The sequence below is a fragment of the Pleurodeles waltl genome, chromosome 8 (assembly GCF_031143425.1).
Source record: "Pleurodeles waltl isolate 20211129_DDA chromosome 8, aPleWal1.hap1.20221129, whole genome shotgun sequence".
NCBI classification, from domain to species: domain Eukaryota; kingdom Metazoa; phylum Chordata; class Amphibia; order Caudata; family Salamandridae; genus Pleurodeles; species Pleurodeles waltl.
Window position 1 is genome coordinate 272,126,923 of NC_090447.1, and position 20,999 is coordinate 272,147,921.

Consider the following 20,999-nt stretch of genomic DNA (forward strand, 5'->3'; position numbering starts at 1 on the left):
CATTCATATCTTGGTCCTGTTTGTTTGATCTGCAGTTTAGTCTTCGACTCATATAACCCACTGTCAAATCCTCAGTGAATTATTTATTTTCTTTTGCCATAGCTCACGTTGATTAGTGAATGGTTGATCTTGTTATAACTCTACAAAAACTAGCAGATCCAGTTTTCCTGAATATTTTAAAATGCATGGGAACTAAACTGCAATAATTCTTGAAACTGTGTTAAATCTAGACTTGTATCTTGTAAAATCTGATCATCTATTTGTAAAGCTGAAGCCCACAAACTTTGAAGCTTAAACGTTTCATAGTGTGTTAGTATTGTGATTCAGTTGTTGGTACAAAATGACAACTTGTCCTTGGAATCTAACGTTTGGTTCTATGAATATTTGCTGGTGATCGAAGAACAAATAATCATAGACTATTTGAACGTAATTTTATTTTCATTATAAATACTGAACTGAAGAGTTAAAATATACATTTAACATGCAGATCTTTCTTATGAAGGAATACTATCATTGACAGGTTACAAGTGCAACATACGCATTATGTACCCAGAAAAATTAATGCATGCATTGGGATGCACTGACTTCCTGTTCTAGACATTCACACCACTAACTATTATTTATAGAAACATTTTTTGAGCCATTCTTTACTTTATGGGACACTCAACACATACATCATTTTATGCCTAATGGATGGTCTAGAGGAGCAGAACGCAAGGAATTGCACTGGTTGTATTTCAATAGGTAGGTCTACCCCCTCACCCCAAGGAATCTGAATCAAATAAAAGGCATCCTCTTTTGGACACTTCTGATTGAGCAGCCTGTGCATTGTAGCTTGGACAACATTTTTGTGAAATCTATTTGATGAAGATACATTATTAAATATGACACTTGCTGTGTGCTATGTCTACACTCTGATGTAGTAACAAACTTAATATCCAACACATTTCGAAGATTTGTTGCAAACAAACTGTAAAAGGTTTTTTAAATCAGAATACCATGTCATTCCTTCCGTGAACAGGGCTGATGGGTTTTGAGAAAACAGTGTCAAAAAGCGCTCCGACGCAGCTTACTGTTTTAAAGTTTGTGACAAACCAGGATAAAGTATTCCTGAAGCTGTGAGTCAGCATCATCAACATGCACATGAAACCACTCTTGTCGGCTTTCAATAGCTTATGTGTTGATTTGATTGAGGGATCAGTCCATTAGTGTTTGAAAGTGAGTCTTCTTTTCATTCGCTGTGGCATTAAATAAATGATATTTATAAGTGACGAGAAAAGCCTCTTTTAAGCAGCACTAGAGCACAGGGACGCTAGCAATCTGGATAGCGGAAAGGATTTTGAAAGCACAAATCGGATTTAGGACTACAAAAATGGAAAACACATTTGAGAATCTTCTATGGGTGAGCGTACATGCATGTGCACTCACATTTTATATAGTTTGCTGAAAGGTAAATTTAAGACGGCTACACTGAAATAATATATTGTAGGAAAATCTCTCTTGTGATGCACAAGAGAATCTAACAGCCTTAGGGGCATATTTATTAAAACATCAGACAGTGCAGCAAGTCACCTTGCTGTGCTGCTCTTTGTGATGGCGAAAGGGGAGAAATGCGCCGTATTTAACATAATATTGCACATTCCTGTTATTTCCCAGTGCTGGTGCTGGCACACAGGGTGCTGCCTAGATCTAACGCGGGCATCCTGGCACCATGGTGCCAGGGTGTCTGCATTGTAAGCAGGATTGTTTTGGTCCCCTTCTATGTGTGCTGCAGAATGTAGCATTCATAGAAAGAGGAAGCAAGGAGGACAAAAAAAGTTGTGATTTTACGCCAAATCTGGGGATGCCTAGCATTTTGATGCAGTCCCAGGTCTATCAGTAATGGTAAATCTGGGAGTGCATCAGAATCCACGGGTGAATGCGTGGGGACACTCATGCTCCACCCATTGAATGAATTCTCAGGGTAGAGTAACGCAATGTAGTGATTTATGCATATTGCCATACTGTTGATTTATCAAGCCATGCAAGGCCATGCATGGCTTGATAAATCTAACTTAAGAGTTTTGTCGCTCTTGCGCCCATTGACGGCCGCAAGGACAAAACAACTTTTTCAGAAATATGCTCCTTAATGTGAGATGATTCTGAACTCTCACTCTGCCATAATGGACATCTTGACCAGCCCCAGTCAACTTTCTCCTGGTAATTTGCATAACTACTTTTTGCAGCCTTAAGAACTGGCACATGGTAAGTCAGAACTATTAGGTGTTATTGAATGTGCTTATTAAGTAAGAAGGCATGATGACTGCACTGTTGACTAAGGATCTCAAGTCGCACACTGTTCACATAACCCAACAAGTAAAACGGAGAAGGAAAACCTGAATTGAGATTTCATCCATTAATGAAATTTTCCTAGGACTGTATGGTTAGGATTGTATATGTTCCTAATAAACATGAACCTACAGCACCTCCTGCCATGTGTCATTGCTCCATCTTTTCCAGATAAGACTGTATGTTATCTATTACAGGATGTAAAGAATGAAGGACAATAGATATTTATCGACATTTCTCAGCCCGTCATAAAAATATATGTTTTATATTAGCTCCCAAATAACACTTTGGTGACCATGGATAGGCGACAGACAGTCCTAACTTCGAGGGTGGCCCTATGATGAAGCATGCAATATTTGGTTGGGGTTATTCTCCAAAAATATTTTGGAGTGAATGTCCCTTTTCATAGCACACATATTGAAAAAATCTCATAGCCTGTCATTTTCTTTAGTGACAGTAGTAACAGAAGGACGAATTGACAGATTTTCTAGTCAGGAATACAGGTATGAGAAATTTCCCTTAAGTTGTGTGTTTGTGTATTTTTCAAAAGGGTGCATTTGTATTGGACACTTAACGTCTGGATTTTTACTTTATTTTTTAAATTATTTATGTTTGAGGATGGAAGACAAACTCTGATGACATATGCACTTTGCTTAAAATATAATAGCCTTTTGATTTCAGTGCCATATAATAACGTAGCACTGGACTGCCAAAATTTGACAGGTCAGTTGACAGGTACAGGGCATGTGATAACGTTACCATATCTTATACACTGTCTACACATAAGCAGTGCCTTATATGGTAGAGAGAAATTAGACCCTTATATGATGCAGCAGTCAAGGGTTCTGCAGGAATGATAGAGTAGAATAGCTCATACGGTAATGACAGCTGCTAGTGCTAATTACTCTGGATTCTGAAATAAATTTCTGCACTCGGAGTCTGGACCTACGATTAGATCGTTGACAAAGCGTTCACTTTATAATATTTTGGTGCAGTAGGAATGTCATTTTTTTGCACTTTGATTCAGAACATAATTACAATTAACAAATGTTGAAGTGAATAGGTAGAGTATAGGATTTGAGGGAACACATAGGTGAAAATTATATCTGAGCCCAACACAGGGCCTGAGGTGAGGCGTTTATCCCAACATGCTGCAGATAAACGGCCATGACTATATTTCAACTGATTATCACAATCATTTGAATGTTTCATAGTCTGGTAACACTGGGCATCCGAGTCGGATACACCATAGGCTCAATTTGGGGTCAGGTGCTGGTACAATGCATCCTGAGAGTTGGATGTTGTTTTTCATTGTATTGATGCACCTAGCTACAACACTAAAATCCTCCTCTATTGTCTTTTACACGTTCTGCAAGAGGACCATTGTTAGACTTTTCATCCTTGGCGTGGTCTCCCTTAACTTTTTGCCTCTGTTTCCCAGGAGGTTGTTGATGTGTGCTGGACTCTGTTTTTGCTGTTTTTTGTTACACTGGGCACTTTACTACTGCTTACAAGTGCTAACGTGCAAGTGCTCCTATGCAAAATGTATATGTAATTGGTTCACCTGTGATCGGCATATTTCATTTACTGGTAAGTCCCTAGTACAGTGTACCAGAGGTGCTCAGGGCCTGTAAATCAAATGTTACAAGTGGGCCTGCGGCACTGGTTGTGCCACCCACAATAGTAGCTCTGCAAACATGGCTCAGACCTGCCACTGCAGTGTCTGTGTGTACAGTTTTAAGCTGCCAATTCGACTTGGCAAGTGTACCCACTTGCCAGGCCTAACAGTTCCCTTTTCTTACATGTAAGGCACCCCTAAGGTAGGCCCTAGGTAGCCCCATGGGCAGGGTGCAGTGTATTTTTAAGGTACGACATATACTAATGTGTTTTATATGTCCAAACAGTGAAATACTACTAAATTCATTTTTCACTGTTGCAAGGCCTATCCCTCTCACAGGTTAACATGGGGGCTGCCTTTAAATATGATTAAATGCACTTGATGCACTATGCACTATGATCTAATGCACTTGGCATGGGCAGTGCAGGGGCAGGGGCCTCCATGCACAGCCACATCACACATTCCACTGCCCGAATTACAGGCAGTGAAATGCGCGACAGGTGCTGCTGCACCCGCTGCACCACCACATTGCTGCCGGCTCCATTAGGAGCGGGCTGCAATGTTAAGGCCCTGTTTCCACCCACCGGCCCAGCAGGGAACTCAAAAAGGTTTGTGGTGTCCCTGCAGCTCAAACAGGAGCTCAGTCAACTGAGTCACATGTGGGTAGCCTGGGATCAAAGCAAGCAGGTCCAATCTTCTTCTTGAGCCAGCAAGGCAGTCCTTCTTCTGAATATTCCACATATCCACGATCTGAAGAGTGACTCAGAAGGTCCAATTTTTACATTTGGTGCCAACGTTTGTGTGGGGGATTTCCCTGATCTAACTCCAAAATGGATTCAAATCGGTTCTACCCCTTCCCCTGGTCCTGGCTCCAAACTATCGAGTGACAAAAGCACTCTCCAGAAGCAATACACAAACTCCAACAACATAGCCATTCACAGTCATGTGATCCCGGACAATGGCGGAAAGGCACAGTTGGTTAAGGCAGAAAAATGCCAGCTTTCTGAAAGTAGCATTTTAAAACTGTAACTTAAAATCCCATTTTGCTACTAAAGAAGATGATAAATTATAATTAATTTCATTATTAACAACATGCCTCTATCTGCTCCCAATCTGAAGTGTGCACTATATAGTAACCCAGTGCTAGTCTATAGGACAGAACAGGCCTTACAACAGTGAAAGACTGCATTAGGTGTCTTTACTGTCACAACATGTAAAACCTAAACACACATGTCCTACATGCTCCTCCTGCTTCCAATCTGAAGTACACACTTACTAAGTGTAATAAAAAAAAAACATTGTTAGTTGTTATTTAACAGTCAAGTCTTACAACAGTGAATGACTACATTAGGAGTTTTACTTATATGCGTACTCCCTACATTTTAAACACCATGCACCTTTCTCTCAAAGCACTTAGGGTCTATCTTAGGAGTGGATATAAGTTGAAAAAGGAAGGTTTATACCTGGAAAAGGTGTAACACTGCACCAAAGGCTGCAGTGGCTGGCCTAAGGCAATCTGTGCTGTTGCCTACCAGTAGCTTTTAATTTACATGCCCTGGGTACATGTAGTGCCATGTGTAGGAGGCTGGACTGGCTTGTAGTGAGTACCTAGGGGTACTTGCACCTTGCACCAGGCCCAGTTATCCCTTATTAGTGTATAGGGTGTCTAGCAGCTTAGGCTGATAGATAATGGTAGCTTAGCAGAGCAGCTTAGGCTGAACTAGGAGACGTGTGAAGCTACTACAGTACCACTTAGTGTCATATGCACAATATCATAAGAAAACACAATACACAGTTATACTAAAAATAAAGGTACTTTATTTTTATGACAATATGCCAAAGTATCTCAGAGTGTACCCTCAGTGAGAGGATAGGAAATATACACAAGATATATATACACAATACCAGAAATATGCAGTATAGTCTTAGAAAACAGTGCAAACAATGTATAGTTACAATAGGATGCAATGGGGACACATAGGCATAGGGGCAACACAAACCATATACTCCAGAAGTGGAATGTGAACCACGAATGGACCCCAAACCTATGTGACCTTGTAGAGGGTCGCTGGGACTATTAGAAAATAGTGAGGGTTAGAAAAATAGCCCACCCCAAGACCCTGAAAAGTGAGTGCAAAGTGCACTAAAGTTCCCCAAAGGACAAAGAAGTCGTGATAGGGGAATAAGGCAGGAAAGACACAAACCAACAATGCAACAACGCTGGATTTCTAATCTGGGGTACCTGTGAAACAAGGGGACCAAGTCCAAAAGTCACAAGCAAGTCGGAGATGGGCAGATGCCCAGGAAATGCCAGCTGCGGGTGCAAAGAAGCTTCTACTGGACAGAAGAAGCTGCGGTTTCTGCAGAAACGCAAAGGGCTAGAGACTTCCCCTTTGGAGGACGGATCCTACTCGCCTTGCAGAGTCGTGCAGAAGTGTTTTCCTGCCGAAAGAACGCCAACAAGCCTTGCTAGCTGCAAATCATGCAGTTAGAGTTTTTGGATGCTGCTGTGGCCCAGGAGGGACCAGGAGGTCGCAAATTGGACCAGGAGGTAGAAGAGACGTAGAGCAAGACAAGGAGCCCTCTTAGCAGCAGGTAGCACCCAGAGAAGTGCCTGAAACAGGCACTACAAGGATGCATGAAATGGTGCTCACCCAAAATCGCACAAAGGAGTCCCACGTCACCGGAGACCAACTTAGAAAGTCGTGCAATGCAGGTTAGAGTGCCGTGGACCCAGGCTTGGCTGTGCACAAAGGATTTCCGCCGGAAGTGCACCGGGGCCGGAGTAGCTGCAAAAGTCACGGTTCCCAGCAATGCAGTCTAGCGAGGTGAGGCAAGGACTTACCTCCACCAAACTTGGACTGAAGAGTCACTGGACTGTGGGAGTCACTTGGACAGAGTTGCTGGATTCGAGGGACCTCATTCGTCATGCTGAGAGGAGACCCAAGGGACCGGTAATGCAGCTTTTTGGTGCCTGCGGTTGCAGGGGGACGATTCCGTCGACCCACGGGAGATTTCTTCAGAGCTTCTAGTGCAGAGAGGAGGCAGACTACCCCCACAGCATGCACCACCAGGAAAACAGTCGAGAAGGCGGCAGGATCAGCGTTACAGAGTTGCAGTAGTCGTCTTAGCCACTATGTTGCAGTTTTGCAGGCTTCCAGCGCGGTCAGCAGTTGATTCCTTGGCAGAAGGTGAAGAGAGAGATGCAGAGGAACTCGGATGAGCTCTTGCATTCGTTATCTAAGGAATCCCAAAAGACAGAAACCCTAAATAGCCAGAAAAGAGGGTTTGTCTACCTAGGAGAGAGGATAGGCTAGCAACACCTGAAGGAGCCTATCACAAGGAGTCTCTGACGTCACCTGGTGGCACAGGCCACTCAGAGCAGTCCAGTGTGCCAGCAGCACCTCTGTTTCCAAGATGGCAGAGGTCTGGAGCACACTGGAGGAGCTCTGGACACCTCCCAGGGGAGGTGCAGGTCAGGGGAGTGGTCACTCCCCTTTCCTTTGTCCAGTTTCGCGCCAGAGCAGGGCTAAGGGGTCCCCTGAACCGGTGTAGACTGGCTTATGCAGAATTGGGCACATCTGTGCCCAAGAAAGCATTTCCAGAGGCTGGGGGAGGCTACTCCTCCCCTGCCTTCACACCATTTTCCAAAGGGAGAGGGTGTAACACCCTCTCTCAGAGGAAGTCCTTTGTTCTGCCATCCTGGGCCAGGCCTGGCTGGACCCCAGGAGGGCAGATGCCTGTCTGAGGGGTTGGCAGCAGCAGCAGCTGCAGTGAAACCCCGGGAAAGGCAGTTTGGCAGTACCAGGGGCTGTGCTACAGAGCACTGGGATCATGGGATTGTGCCAACTATGCCAGGATGGTATAGAGGGGGCAATTCCATGATCATAGACATATTACATGGCCATATTCGGAGTTACCATTGTGAAGCTATATATAGGTAGTGACCTATATGTAGTGCACGCGTGTAATGGTGTCCCCGCACTCACAAAGTCCGGGGAATTGGCCCTGAACAATGTGGGGGCACCTTGGCTAGTGCCAGGGTACCCACACACTAAGTAACTTAGCACCCAACCTTTACTAGGTAAAGGTTAGACATATAGGTGACTTATAAGTTACTTAAGTGCAGTGAAAAATCGCTGTGAAATAACGTGGACGTTATTTCACTCAGGCTGCAGTGGCAGGCCTGTGTAAGATTTGTCAGAGCTCCCTATGGGTGGCAAAAGAAATGCTGCAGCCCATAGGGATCTCCTGGAACCCCAATACCCTGGGTACCTCAGTACCATATACTAGGGAATTATAAGGGTGTTCCAGAAAGCCAATGTAAATTGGTAAAATTGGTCACTAGCCTGTCAGTGACAATTTGAAAGAAATGAGAGAGCATAACCACTGAGGTTCTGATTAGCAGAGCCTCAGTGAGACAGTTAGTCACTACACAGGTAACACATTCAGGCACACTTATGAGCACTGGGGCCCTGGAGAACAGGGTCCCAGTGACACATACAACTAAAACAACATATATACAGTGAAAAATGGGGGTAACATGCCAGGCAAGATGGTACTTTCCTACACAACCCCCCCCTAAACGAAGGACAATAAGACTATCCATGACCTGATGAGTCTTCATTGTCTAAGTGGAAATATCTGGAGAGTCCATCTGCATTGGAGTGGCTACTCCCAGGTCTATGTTCCACTGTATAGTCCATTCCCTGTAGGGATATGGACCACCTCAACAATTTAGGATTTTCACCTTTCATTTGTTTTAGCCAAAGTAGAGGTTTGTGGTCTGTCTGAACAATGAAGTGAGTGCCAAACAGGTATGGCCTCAACTTCTTCAGAGCCCAGACCACAGCAAAGGCCTCCCTCTCAATGGCAGACCAACGCTTTTCTCTAGGGGTCAACCTCCTACTAATAAAAGCAACAGGTTGATCCTGGCCCTCAGAATTAAGTTGTGATAGGACTGCCCCTAATCCTAATTCAGATGCATCAGTTTGGACATAGAATTTTTTAGAGTAACAAGGGCTTTTCAGGACAGGTGCAGAGCACATGGCCTGCTTCAGCTCCTCAAAAGCTTTCTGACAGCTAGCTGTCCACAATACCTTTTTAGGCATCTTTTTGGATGTGAGATCATTAAGAGGGGCTGCAATGGAGCCATAGTTCTTAATGAACCTCCTGTAATACCCAGTGAGGCCTCGGAAGGCTCTCACCTGAGTCTGAGTGGTAGGGGGAACCCAATCAATAATTGTTTGGATTTTCCCCTGAAGTGGTGCAATCTGTTCCCCACCAACAAGGTGTCCCAGATAAACCACCTTCCCCTGCCCTATCTGGCACTTTGAAGCCTTGATAGTGAGGCCTTCCTTTTGCAGGGCCTCTAAAACTTTCCATAGGTGGACCAGGTGATCATCCCAGCTGGAGCTAAAGACAGCTATATCGTCCAAATATGCTGCACTGAAAGCTTCCAGCCCTTGCAGGACTGTGTTCACCAACCTTTGAAAAGTGGCAGGTGCATTTTTTAACCCAAAAGGCATTACTGTAAATTGGTAATGGCCTCCAATGGTTGAAAATGCAGTTTTAGGTTTAGCATCTTCTGACAATTTGATCTGCCAATACCCTGCAGTCAAATCAAAAGTGCTTAGATACTTGGCAGATGCCAGTGTATCTATGAGCTCATCTGCCCTGGGTATAGGGTGAGCATCAGTTTTGGTTACCAGGTTGAGACCTCTATAGTCTACACAAAACCGCATTTCCTTCTTTCCATCTTTGGAATGGGGTTTTGGTACAAGTAACACAGGAGAAGCCCATGGACTTTCAGAGTGCTTAACCACTCCTAGTTCTAACATTTTCTGCACCTCTTGCTTTATGCAGTCCCTGACATGGTCAGGCTGCCTATAGCTCTTACTTTTGACAGGTAAACTGTCTCCAGTATCTATAGTGTGCTCACACCAAGAAGTGGTACCTGGCACAGTAGAGAAGAGTTCAGAGAATTGATCTAGGAGATTTATGCAATGGTCTTTCTGCTCAGCAGTAAGACAATCTGCCAAAACTACACCTTCCACAAGAGCATCTTGTTCTGTGGAAGAGAAGAGATCAGGTAGAGGATCACTGTCTTCTTCCTGTCCCTCATCAGTTGCCATGAGCAGGGTGAGATCAGCCCTGTCATAGTAGGGTTTTAGGCGGTTTACATGGAGTACCCTAAGGGGACTTCTTGCAGTGCCTAAGTCAACTAAGTAGGTGACTTCACCCTTCTTTTCAACAATTGTGTGGGGTCCACTCCATTTATCTTGGAGTGCTCTTGGGGCCACAGGCTCCAAGACCCACACTTTCTGCCCTGGTTTGTACTGAACCAAAACAGCCTTCTGATCATTCAATTGCTTCTGGAGCTCTTGGCTGGCCTGAAGGTTTTTACTGGCCTTTTTCATATACTCAGCCATCCTTGATCTGAGGCCAAGTACATAATCCACAATATCTTGCTTAGGAGCTTTTAAAGGTTGTTCCCAACCCTCCTTTACAAGTGTGAGTGGACCCCTAACAGGGTGTCCAAAAAGAAGTTCAAAGGGGCTGAAGCCCACTCCTTTCTGGGGTACCTCCCTGTAGGCAAAAAGGAGGCATGGCAACAGGATATCCCATCTCCTGCGGAGTTTTTCAGGGAGACCCATAATCATGCCTTTGAGAGTTTTATTAAATCTCTCCACCAGTCCATTTGTTTGTAGATGATAGGGTGTTGTGAACTTGTAAGTTACACCACACTCCTGCCACATGGCCTTTAAGTATGCAGACATGAAATTGCTTCCCCTGTCTGATACTACTTCCTTTGGGAAGCCTACCCTGGAAAATATTCCCAGGAGGGCCTTTGCCACTGCAGGTGCTGTAGTGGTCCTTAAAGGAATAGCTTCAGGATATCTTGTGGCATGGTCCACTACCACCAAGATAAACCTATTGCCTGAAGCAGTAGGAGGGTCAAGGGGGCCAACTATGTCAACCCCTACCCTTTCAAAGGGTACCCCAACCACAGGCCGTGGAATAAGGGGCGCCTTTGGAGTGCCACCTGTCTTGCCACTGGCTTGACAGGTTTCACAGGACTTACAAAAATCTTTTGTGTCCTCAGACATCCTAGGCCAATGAAACAAGGGAACCAGTCTGTCCCAAGTTTTCATTTGTCCCAGGTGCCCAGCTAGGGGAATGTCGTGTGCAAGAGTTAGGAGGAACTTTCTGTACTCCTGAGGGATCACTAATCTCCTGGCAGTTCCAGGTTTAGGATCCCTTGCCTCAGTGTACAAGAGGTTGTCCTCCCAGTAAACTCTGTGAGAGTCACTGACATCCCCATTAGCCTGTTTGACAGCTTGCTGTCTTAGACCCTCTAATGTGGGACAGGTTTGCTGTGCCACACTCAGCTCCTCCCTGGCAGGCCCCCCTTCACCCAAAAGCTCAGCAGTGTCTGCCTGAAGCTCCTCTGGTGTAGGTTCTGCGCAGGGAGGGAATTCTTCTTCCTCAGAAGTAGAATCCACTGTAGAGGGAGAGATAATAGGAAGTGGTTTGCTTCTACTAGCCCTAGCTTTAGGGAGCACTTGGTCCATTGTTCCAGGATCCAAGCTTCCCTGTCCTTTCTGCTTTTTGGCCTGAGCCCTTGTCAAAGCAAAAATATGCCCTGGGATGCCCAGCATTGCTGCATGGGCCTCCAACTCCACATCTGACCAAGCTGATGTCTCCAAATCATTCCCTAATAGACAGTCTACAGGTAAATCTGAAGCTACCACAACTTTCTTTGGACCAGTAACCCCCCCCCAGTTGAGATTTACAACAGCCATGGGGTGGCTAAGTGTGTTGTTGTGAGCATCGGTTACTTGGTACTGGTGACCAAGTAGGTGTTGTTCAGGGTGGACCAGTTTCTCTATGACCATAGTTACACTGGCTCCAGTGTCCCTGTAGGCCTGAACCTCAACACCATTTATTAGGGGTAGCTGCTTGTACTTATCCATATTAAGGGGACAAGCAACTAAGGTGGCTAAATCAATAGCCCCCTCAGAGACTAATATGGCCTCTGTGGTCTCCCTAACAAGACCAACCCCAACTAAGTTACCAATAGTGAGCCCAGCTACTCCCTTGGATTGGCTATTAGTAGGTTTGCTCCCACCACCACTGCTATTAGTAGGGACACTAGGTGTAGCAGTAGGGGTTGTAGTGGTAGGAGGCTTGGTGCTTTTCTTTGGACAACTGGGATCTGTTGTCCAATGGCCTTTTATTTTACATAAATAGCACCATGGTTTCTTTTCCTTGTTTTGATTAGAAGAGGATTTGGGCCCACCACCCCCACCAGAGTGTTTTTGTGGGCCTGATGAAGACTCATTTTTAGATTTGTCCCCACCCTTGTCAGAAGACTTACCATCCTTCTTCTTGTTGCCATCTTTGTCACCCCCTGTATGAACTTTTCTGTTCACCCTTGTTCTGACCCACTTGTCTGCCTTCTTTCCCAATTCTTGGGGAGAGGTCAGATCAGAGTCCACCAAGTACTGGTGCAACAAATCAGACACACAATTATTAAGAATATGCTCTCTCAGGATCAAGTTATACAGGCTGTCATAATCAGTAACTTTACTGCCATGTAACCACCCCTCCAAGGCCTTCACTGAATGGTCAATGAAATCAACCCAGTCTTGTGAAGACTCCTTTTTGGTCTCTCTGAACTTTATCCTGTATTGTTCAGTGGTTAAGCCATAACCATCCAGGAGTGCATTCTTAAGAACTTTGTAATCATTAGCTTCATTTTCTTTTACAGTAAGGAGCCTATCCCTACCTTTTCCACTAAATGATAGCCATAGGATAGCAGCCCACTGCCTTTGAGGGACATCCTGTACAGCACAGGCCCTCTCAAGTGCAGCAAACCACTTGTTAATGTCATCCCCCTCCTTATAAGGGGGAACTATCTTATGCAGATTCCTGGAATCATGCTCTTTTGCAGGATGACTATGGGAAATACTGCTGCTGCCACCATGGGTTTCTAAACCCAGTTTCTGTCTCTCCTTCTCTACTTCTAAAGTCTGTCTATCCAAATCCAGCTGTTGCTTTTTGAGCTTCAGTCTGGTTTGTTCCACTCTCAATCTATTGAGCTCCCTTTCTAACAATCTGTCATCAGGGTGGGTGGGAGGGACATGCCTTGAAACAGAAGTATGGTGAGAATGGACAGAAGGAGACCTGTCCCTTTCAGAGGGCACCCTAACATCTTGGCTAACAGAAACATCAGTACCACTGTGGTGAGAATAAATGCTTTTGCTATGATGTGAGACAACACTATTTGTATGGTGTGACTCAACATCATTACCAACTATGCTAGACTGTCTAGTAATGGGCAGGCTAGGAAGTTTCTTTCCTGAATCTTTTCCTGGGGGAGTCCCTGGATCAGATTGGGAACCATTAGCTACTTTTTCAACAGATGGGGCACTTCTTGCCTTATCTTGTTCTCTAAGCATGTTAAGTAACAATTCCAAGGAAGGATTCTTCCCTACACTCAAACCTCTCTCTACACAGAGACTCCTTGCTCCTTTCCAGCTAAGGTGGTCATATGCAAGTTTGGACAGATCAACATTTTGGCCTGTGCCAGACATTTTTAGAGAGAGTTAAAGTGATAGAAAAAGAGAAAAAAAATTGTCAGAGCTTTTTAGAAAGACAGAGAAAAAAAACTTTTAAAACTTTTTAGAACTTTTTAGAAAGTTAGAAGTACTTTTCAGCACTTAGAAAAGAGTGAAAAGAGGAAATGCAAAACTTTTTGGCAATGTGTATATACACTGAACTTGTTTTGTATATTTTTCTCTTATGAAAAGTACAATGACAAGAGTGGTAAGTAGTCTCAAAGCACTTATCCCACTGCTGCACAACCAATGTAGGAGGCTGGACTGGCTTGTAGTGAGTACCTAGGGGTACTTGCACCTTGCACCAGGCCCAGTTATCCCTTATTAGTGTATAGGGTGTCTAGCAGCTTAGGCTGATAGATAATGGTAGCTTAGCAGAGCAGCTTAGGCTGAACTAGGAGACGTGTGAAGCTACTACAGTACCACTTAGTGTCATATGCACAATATCATAAGAAAACACAATACACAGTTATACTAAAAATAAAGGTACTTTGGGGCATATTTATACTCCGTGTGCGCCGAATTAGCGTCGTTTTTTTCGACGCAAATTTGGCGCAAAACTAACGCCATATTTATACTTTGGCGTTAGACGCGTCTAGCGCCAAAGTATGAGGAAAGAGCGTCATTTTTTTGCGTGAACGCCTTCCTTGCGTTAATGAGATGCAAGGTAGGCGTTCCCGTCTAAAAAAATGACTGCGCCGCAAATGCGTCGTATTTATACTCCCGGGAAAAAATGACGCCCGGGAGTGGGCGGGGCAAAAAACCCCACATTTGCCCCGGATTTTAGCGCCTGGGTCAGGGCAGGCGTTAAGGGACCTGTGGGCTCAAAATGAGCCGAGAGGTGCCCTCCCATGCCCCCAGGGACCCCCCCTGCCACCCTTGCCCACCCCAGGAGGACACCCAAGGATGGAGGGACCCACCCCAGGGACATTCAGGTAAGTTCAGGTAAGTATAATTTTTTTTTTTTTAATATTTTTTTTTGACATAGGGGGGCCTGATTTGTGCCCCCCTACATGCCTCAATGCCCAATGACCATGGCCAGGGGACATAAGTCCCCTGGGCATGGCCATTGGGCAAGGGGGCATGACTCCTGTCTTTACTAAGACAGGAGTCATGTAAATGGCGTCTGGGCGTCGTTAAAAATGGCACAAAACGGGTGGAGGCGATTTTTTGCGTCAACCTGACTTGCACCATTTTTAAGACGCCCTAGCGCCATTTTTCCCTACGCCGGCGCTGCCTGGTGTACGTGGTTTTTTTCCACGCACACTAGGCAGCGCCGGTCTGCTTGCGCCGGCTAACGCCATTCAATAAATACGGCGCCCGCATGGCGCTTCAGAATGGCGTTAGCCGGCGCAAAACTTTTTGACGCTAAACTGCGTTAGCGCAGTTTAGCGTCAAAAAGTATAAATACGGGCCTTTATTTTTATGACAATATGCCAAAGTATCTCAGAGTGTACCCTCAGTGAGAGGATAGGAAATATACACAAGATATATATACACAATACCAGAAATATGCAGTATAGTCTTAGAAAACAGTGCAAACAATGTATAGTTACAATAGGATGCAATCGGGACACATAGGGATAGGCGCAACACAAACCATATACTCCAGAAGTGGAATGTGAACCACAAATGGACCCCAAACCTATGTGACCTTGTAGAGGGTCGCTGGGACTATTAGAAAATAGTGAGGGTTAGAAAAATAGCCCACCCCAAGACCCTGAAAAGTGAGTGCAAAGTGCACTAAAGTTCCCCAAAGGACAAAGAAGTCGTGATAGGGGAATAAGGCAGGAAAGACACAAACCAACAATGCAACAACGCTGGATTTCCAATCTGGGGTACCTGTGGAACAAGGGGACTAAGTCCAAAAGTCACAAGCAAGTCGGAGATGGGCAGATGCCCAGGAAATGCCAGCTGCGGGTGCAAAGAAGCTTCTACTGGACAGAAGAAGCTGCAGTTTCTGCAGGAACGCAAAGGGCTAGAGACTTCCCCTTTGGAGGACGGATCTCGCTCGCCTTGTAGAGTCGTGCAGAAGTGTTTTCCCGCCAAAAGAACGCCAACAAGCCTTGCTAGCTGCAAATCATGCGGTTAGTGTTTTTGGACGCTGCTGTGGCCCAGGAGAGACCAGGAGGTCGCAAATTAGATCAGGAGGTAGAGGGGACGTCGAGCAAGACAAAGAGCCCTCTTAGCAGCAGGCAGCACCCGGAGAAGTGCCAGAAACAGGCACTACGAGGATGCGTGAAACAGTGCTCAACCGAAGTCGCACAAAGGAGACCCACGTCGCCGGAGACCAACTTAGAAAGTCGTGCAATGCAGGTTAGAGTGCCGTGGACCCAGGCTTGGCTGTGCACAAAGGATTTCCGCCGGAAGTTCACCGGGGCCGGAGTAGCTGCAAAAGTCGCGGTTCCCAGCAATGCAGTCTAGCAGGTGAGGCAAGGACTTACCTCCACCAAACTTGGACTGAAGAGTCACTGGACTGTGGGAGTCACTTGGACAGAGTTGCTGGATTCGAGGGACCTCGCTCGTCGTGCTGAGAGGAGACCCAAGGGACCGGTAATGCAGCTTTTTGGTGCCTGCGGTTGCAGGGGGACGATTCCGTCGACCCACAGGAGATTTCTTCGGAGCTTCTAGTGCAGAGAGGAGGTAGACTACCCCCACAGCATGCACCACCAGGAAAACAGTCGAGAAGGCGGCAGGATCAGCGTTACAGAGTTGCAGTAGTCATCTTAGCTACTATGTTGCAGTTTTGCAGGCTTCCAGCGCGGTCAGCAGTCGATTCCTTGGCAGAAGGTGAAGAGAGAGATGCAGAGGAACTCGGATGAGCTCTTGCATTCGTTATCTAAGGAATCCCAAGAGACAGAGACCCTAAATAGCCAGAAAAGAGGGTTTGGCTACCTAGGAGAGAGGATAGGCTAGCAACACCTGAAGGAGCCTATCACAAGGAGTCTCTGACGTCGCCTGGTGGCACTGGCCACTCAGAGCAGTCCAGTGTGCCAGCAGCACCTCTGTTTCCAAGATGGCAGAGGTCTGGAGCACACTGGAGGAGCTCTGGACACCTCCCAGGGGAGGTGCAGGTCAGGGGAGTGGTCACTCCCCTTTCCTTTGTCCAGTTTCGCGCCAGAGCAGGGCTAAGGGGTCCCCTGAACCGGTGTAGACTGGCTTATGCAGAATTGGGCACATCTGTGCCCAAGAAAGCATTTCCAGAGGCTGGGGGAGGCTACTCCTCCCCTGCCTTCACACCATTTTCCAAAGGGAGAGGGTGTAACACCCTCTCTCAGAGGAAGTCCTTTGTTCTGCCATCCTGGGCCAGGCCTGGCTGGACCCCAGGAGGGCAGATGCCTGTCTGAGGGGTTGGCAGCAGCAGCAGCTGCAGTGAAACCCCGGGAAAGGCAGTTTGGCAGTACCAGGGGCTGTGCTACAGAGCACTGGGATCATGGGATTGTGCCAACTATGCCAGGATGGTATAGAGGGGGCAATTCCATGATCATAGACATATTACATGGCCATATTCGGAGTTACCATTGTGAAGCTATATATAGGTAGTGACCTATATGTAGTGCACGCGTGTAATGGTGTCCCCGCACTCACAAAGTCAGGGGAATTGGCCCTGAACAATGTGGGGGCACCTTGGCTAGTGCCAGGGTGCCCACACACTAAGTAACTTAGCACCCAACCTTTACTAGGTAAAGGTTAGACATATAGGTGACTTATAAGTTACTTAAGTGCAGTGAAAAATCGCTGTGAAATAACGTGGACGTTATTTCACTCAGGCTGCAGTGGCAGGCCTGTGTAAGATTTGTCAGAGCTCCCTATGGGTGGCAAAAGAAATGCTGCAGCCCATAGGGATCTCCTGGAACCCCAATACCCTGGGTACCTCAGTACCATATACTAGGGAATTATAAGGGTGTTCCAGAAAGCCAATGTAAATTGGTAAAATTGGTCACTAGCCTGTCAGTGACAATCTGAAAGAAATGAGAGAGCATAACCACTGAGGTTCTGATTAGCAGAGCCTCAGTGAGACAGTTAGTCACTACACAGGTAAGACATTCAGGCACACTTATGAGCACTGGGGCCCTGGAGAACAGGGTCCCAGTGACACATACAACTAAAACAACATATATACAGTGAAAAATGGGGGTAACATGCCAGGCAAGATGGTACTTTCCTACACCATGTACTTAGGACTTACAAGTAAACTAAATGTACCAATGCTCTGTAAGCCAATTTTACTATGTTTCAAGGGATAGCATAAGCATTTTACCACTGGTTAGCAGGGAAAATATGCACAGTTTAGTAAAAACCGACAAAAAAGAGTTCAGTAAAGGAAGAGAGGGGAAGGCATACATCTCGGCTGACCATGCAGAGAGGGGGATGTCCAACACACACCATTAAAAACACCCTCCTGGAGCCTTGAATCTTTGGAGTCAACTTGGGATCTGAGCAGAAATAGTGCTGAAAGAACAGTTCTCTCAATTACAACAAGACATTCTGTTACTGTACTTACAATGACCAAGGAATCAAATTCTTCTGGAACGTGTGACCTCCTATTAACTGTATGCCCTGATGGAAAACTGAGGCAATACTAAAGTAAAGTGGGCTACCTTTAAGGCCTTGCCTGTTCTGTGGGACTCCTAAGGGCCCGAAGGATCAGGGGAGGAACAAATAGATTTGAAATTGTGGCTTAATGTCTAACTATAGAGAAAATGATCAGCATCAGTGTGGACTGACAAAAACTGCAACAACATATCAAAACATCAGCATCTGCAAGAGCAGGCCTAAATCCTGTAACTGTTTAATAAAGGACTCACTCATAAGAAGACTGATCAGAATCTGAAAGAACAAAGTTACAGTTTAACACTTAACGTAGCTCAAATTCTCAATTTGAGTTTGATACCACTTCACAAGGATATCGTAATTGTAAATTATGTTTATATAGCACTTTGTACCCCTGACAAGGTATTGAAATGGTTTTCAACAAGTAGCACAGTACCCCAGAATCCATAGTTAGGTGTAAACATGTACTAGACTGGGACAAATGAACTTCCTTTTCCTTTTAGGATCAGTTGTGTTCTTGAAATCTCATGCAGTTTATCCAGTGTTTTAAAAAAAGATAGATTAATTGAAATGGATTAGTAAAATGAGTGGTATTGAGAGGGGTGGACATGTGTGCCTATTAGCTGGATGAGTATGTAGAAACAAAAAAGAGTTTGGAAAGCATGCTTAGGAGTCCATTGTACTCTGTGAAGAGGTGGAAGATTTTTTTTGTTTAAATAAAAAATAAAAACATGTATGTATGTATATATATGTACATACACACATGTTCATAAATATATACATGCTCAAATGCAAACAGACATATATACACATTATAAGCAGACATCTCTACACACAACATATATATGTATGTGTAAATATGTGTGTGTATATATATATATATATATATTTTCTTTTCACTGAAAAAAATCAAAGGTGACAGGAACATCATAGTTAGGTTGACATTTTACCTGTACCAAACCATAGAAATTCAGCAGTTATAATTATAGTTATTCTTATGTTAAGACACTATAATTCTGGCACGAGTTGTAGATTCTTCAGATAACTATATCTGTAAGTATAACTATAACAGCTGAATTTCTAAGGTTTTGTACTGGTAAACCATCATTCTTACTATAACGTCCCAGTAACCTCAGTGAATTTCTATGTTTTTTTTAACCTAAAGTAATATCTGATTACTGCAAGTTAATACAACCACCGCCACCCTAACCCTCCCTCATGCACCCAAACCTATGCTGTGTATGACCTTGTTTTTTTAAAAACTTTTGCGGATCCACAGATTATTTACAAGTTTGCACTGGGGGCCACTCTGAGCCCCATGGTGACTTCGCTGACTGGAGGAGAAAAAAGAAGCTTATTGCCCAGGAGAGGTTCCTAAGGGATCCCTCCATGTTTTCTATGGGGCCAGGATACCGGTGTCCTGACCCCTTATATGTCTTTACACTTCCCCCCCTCCCCAGCCTATACATTAAAAAAAAATGTCAGCCTCACCTTTTCTGTCAGGTTGCAGCCAGCTAATCAGGATCTTGCATTTCCCCTAGGTCTGCAGGGGGAACCGAGAAGGATCTGGGATCCTAAACATCTCTGAAACTACTGAACTGATTTACACCAAATTACAAAAAGCACAATCCACAGACCACGATCTAGCTTCCTGCCAAATTTGGCATAATTACAATCAGCTGTTCAGGCTTTAGCTGTGTCTAAAGAATGCAAAATCCCCTTAAACAGAGTAGTGAAAAGGTGTATTGGGACCTCCCCTTTTTCTTGGCCCTTTCTTCACAAATCACACCAAAACTTTCCAGACAGCAGCTGAACTAATTGGTGTACAAGTTTTTAAAATTTCGTGAAGATTCATCAAACGGCTCTAAAGTAATTGGCAAAGCAAAAAAAAGCTTAATCTATGGGAAACGTTTCTCCTAACTATAACTACCTATAATATGTATGTATGTGTGTGTATTTATGTGTGTAAATATATATATGTAATACATATGTAATATATATATGTACATTCATGTGTTAATATTTTCATGGCCAGGCATACACCTATATGTGATGCATAAATATGCATACACTGTACTGTTATATATCTATTTGGTGGTCAGAATTACATGTTTCAATAGTACTCCAAAACATCAATGTAACCATGTGCAGCACATATGCATTACTGATGTTTGTCCCATACAAATCTTCTGATGTTTTAACTAGTGCAAGTGTTGATATTAGAATAAATGCTGGAACAACTAACATTACCACATTATGCACCCTGCTCATGGGTGCCCAAGGTAAGTTTCAATTGGTGTGTATTGCACACATTGGAATTTATATAAAACACACTTAGCTGTGTATGCATTGACCTACAAGATCATGTACATCACGTGGGAATTACACAAGTACATTTTAAACACATTTAAGTACAGGGAGGTTAAGTGATTCACCCAGAATTGCCCAGTGTTGAGTCTAGTGCTGAGGTTAGTATTCAAACCTGGGTCTTCAGATTCCAAAGACTGCAGCTTGAACTTCCAGGCCAAATCACTTCCCTTGGTAACCATAACAACAGGTTTAATGGTGAAAGGATGTGTACATATAATGTGCATGACTTCATGTTCTGACACTGAAGTATGCTTAGCATGAACAAAATGAGCCAAATGTCACAGCCGGTGGTTTCTGGTGCTCACCACTGGGACTTATGACAGTCTGCAACATGGTGGCGATGTCCATCTAATTTAGAAATTTACACCACAGCAACAGTTTATTAATTCAATATACATTCAAAAGGACTAATACTTGTCGCTCAAGCCATCCTTATAGGGTGCTTGGAATTGTTTGAATGGCACACCAGTAAGAGTGTGATGGTTTATAGTTGTGTTAATACTGTC

General features: G+C 44.5%; 1 protein-coding gene across 2 annotated transcripts in view; it reads right to left on the reverse strand.

Annotated features, from left to right (window-relative positions):
• ROBO1 (roundabout guidance receptor 1) overlaps positions 1 to 20,999 on the reverse strand; it is a 1,423,180-nt gene that overhangs the window by 771,342 nt on the left and 630,839 nt on the right. The gene's annotated exons all lie outside the window — the stretch shown is intronic.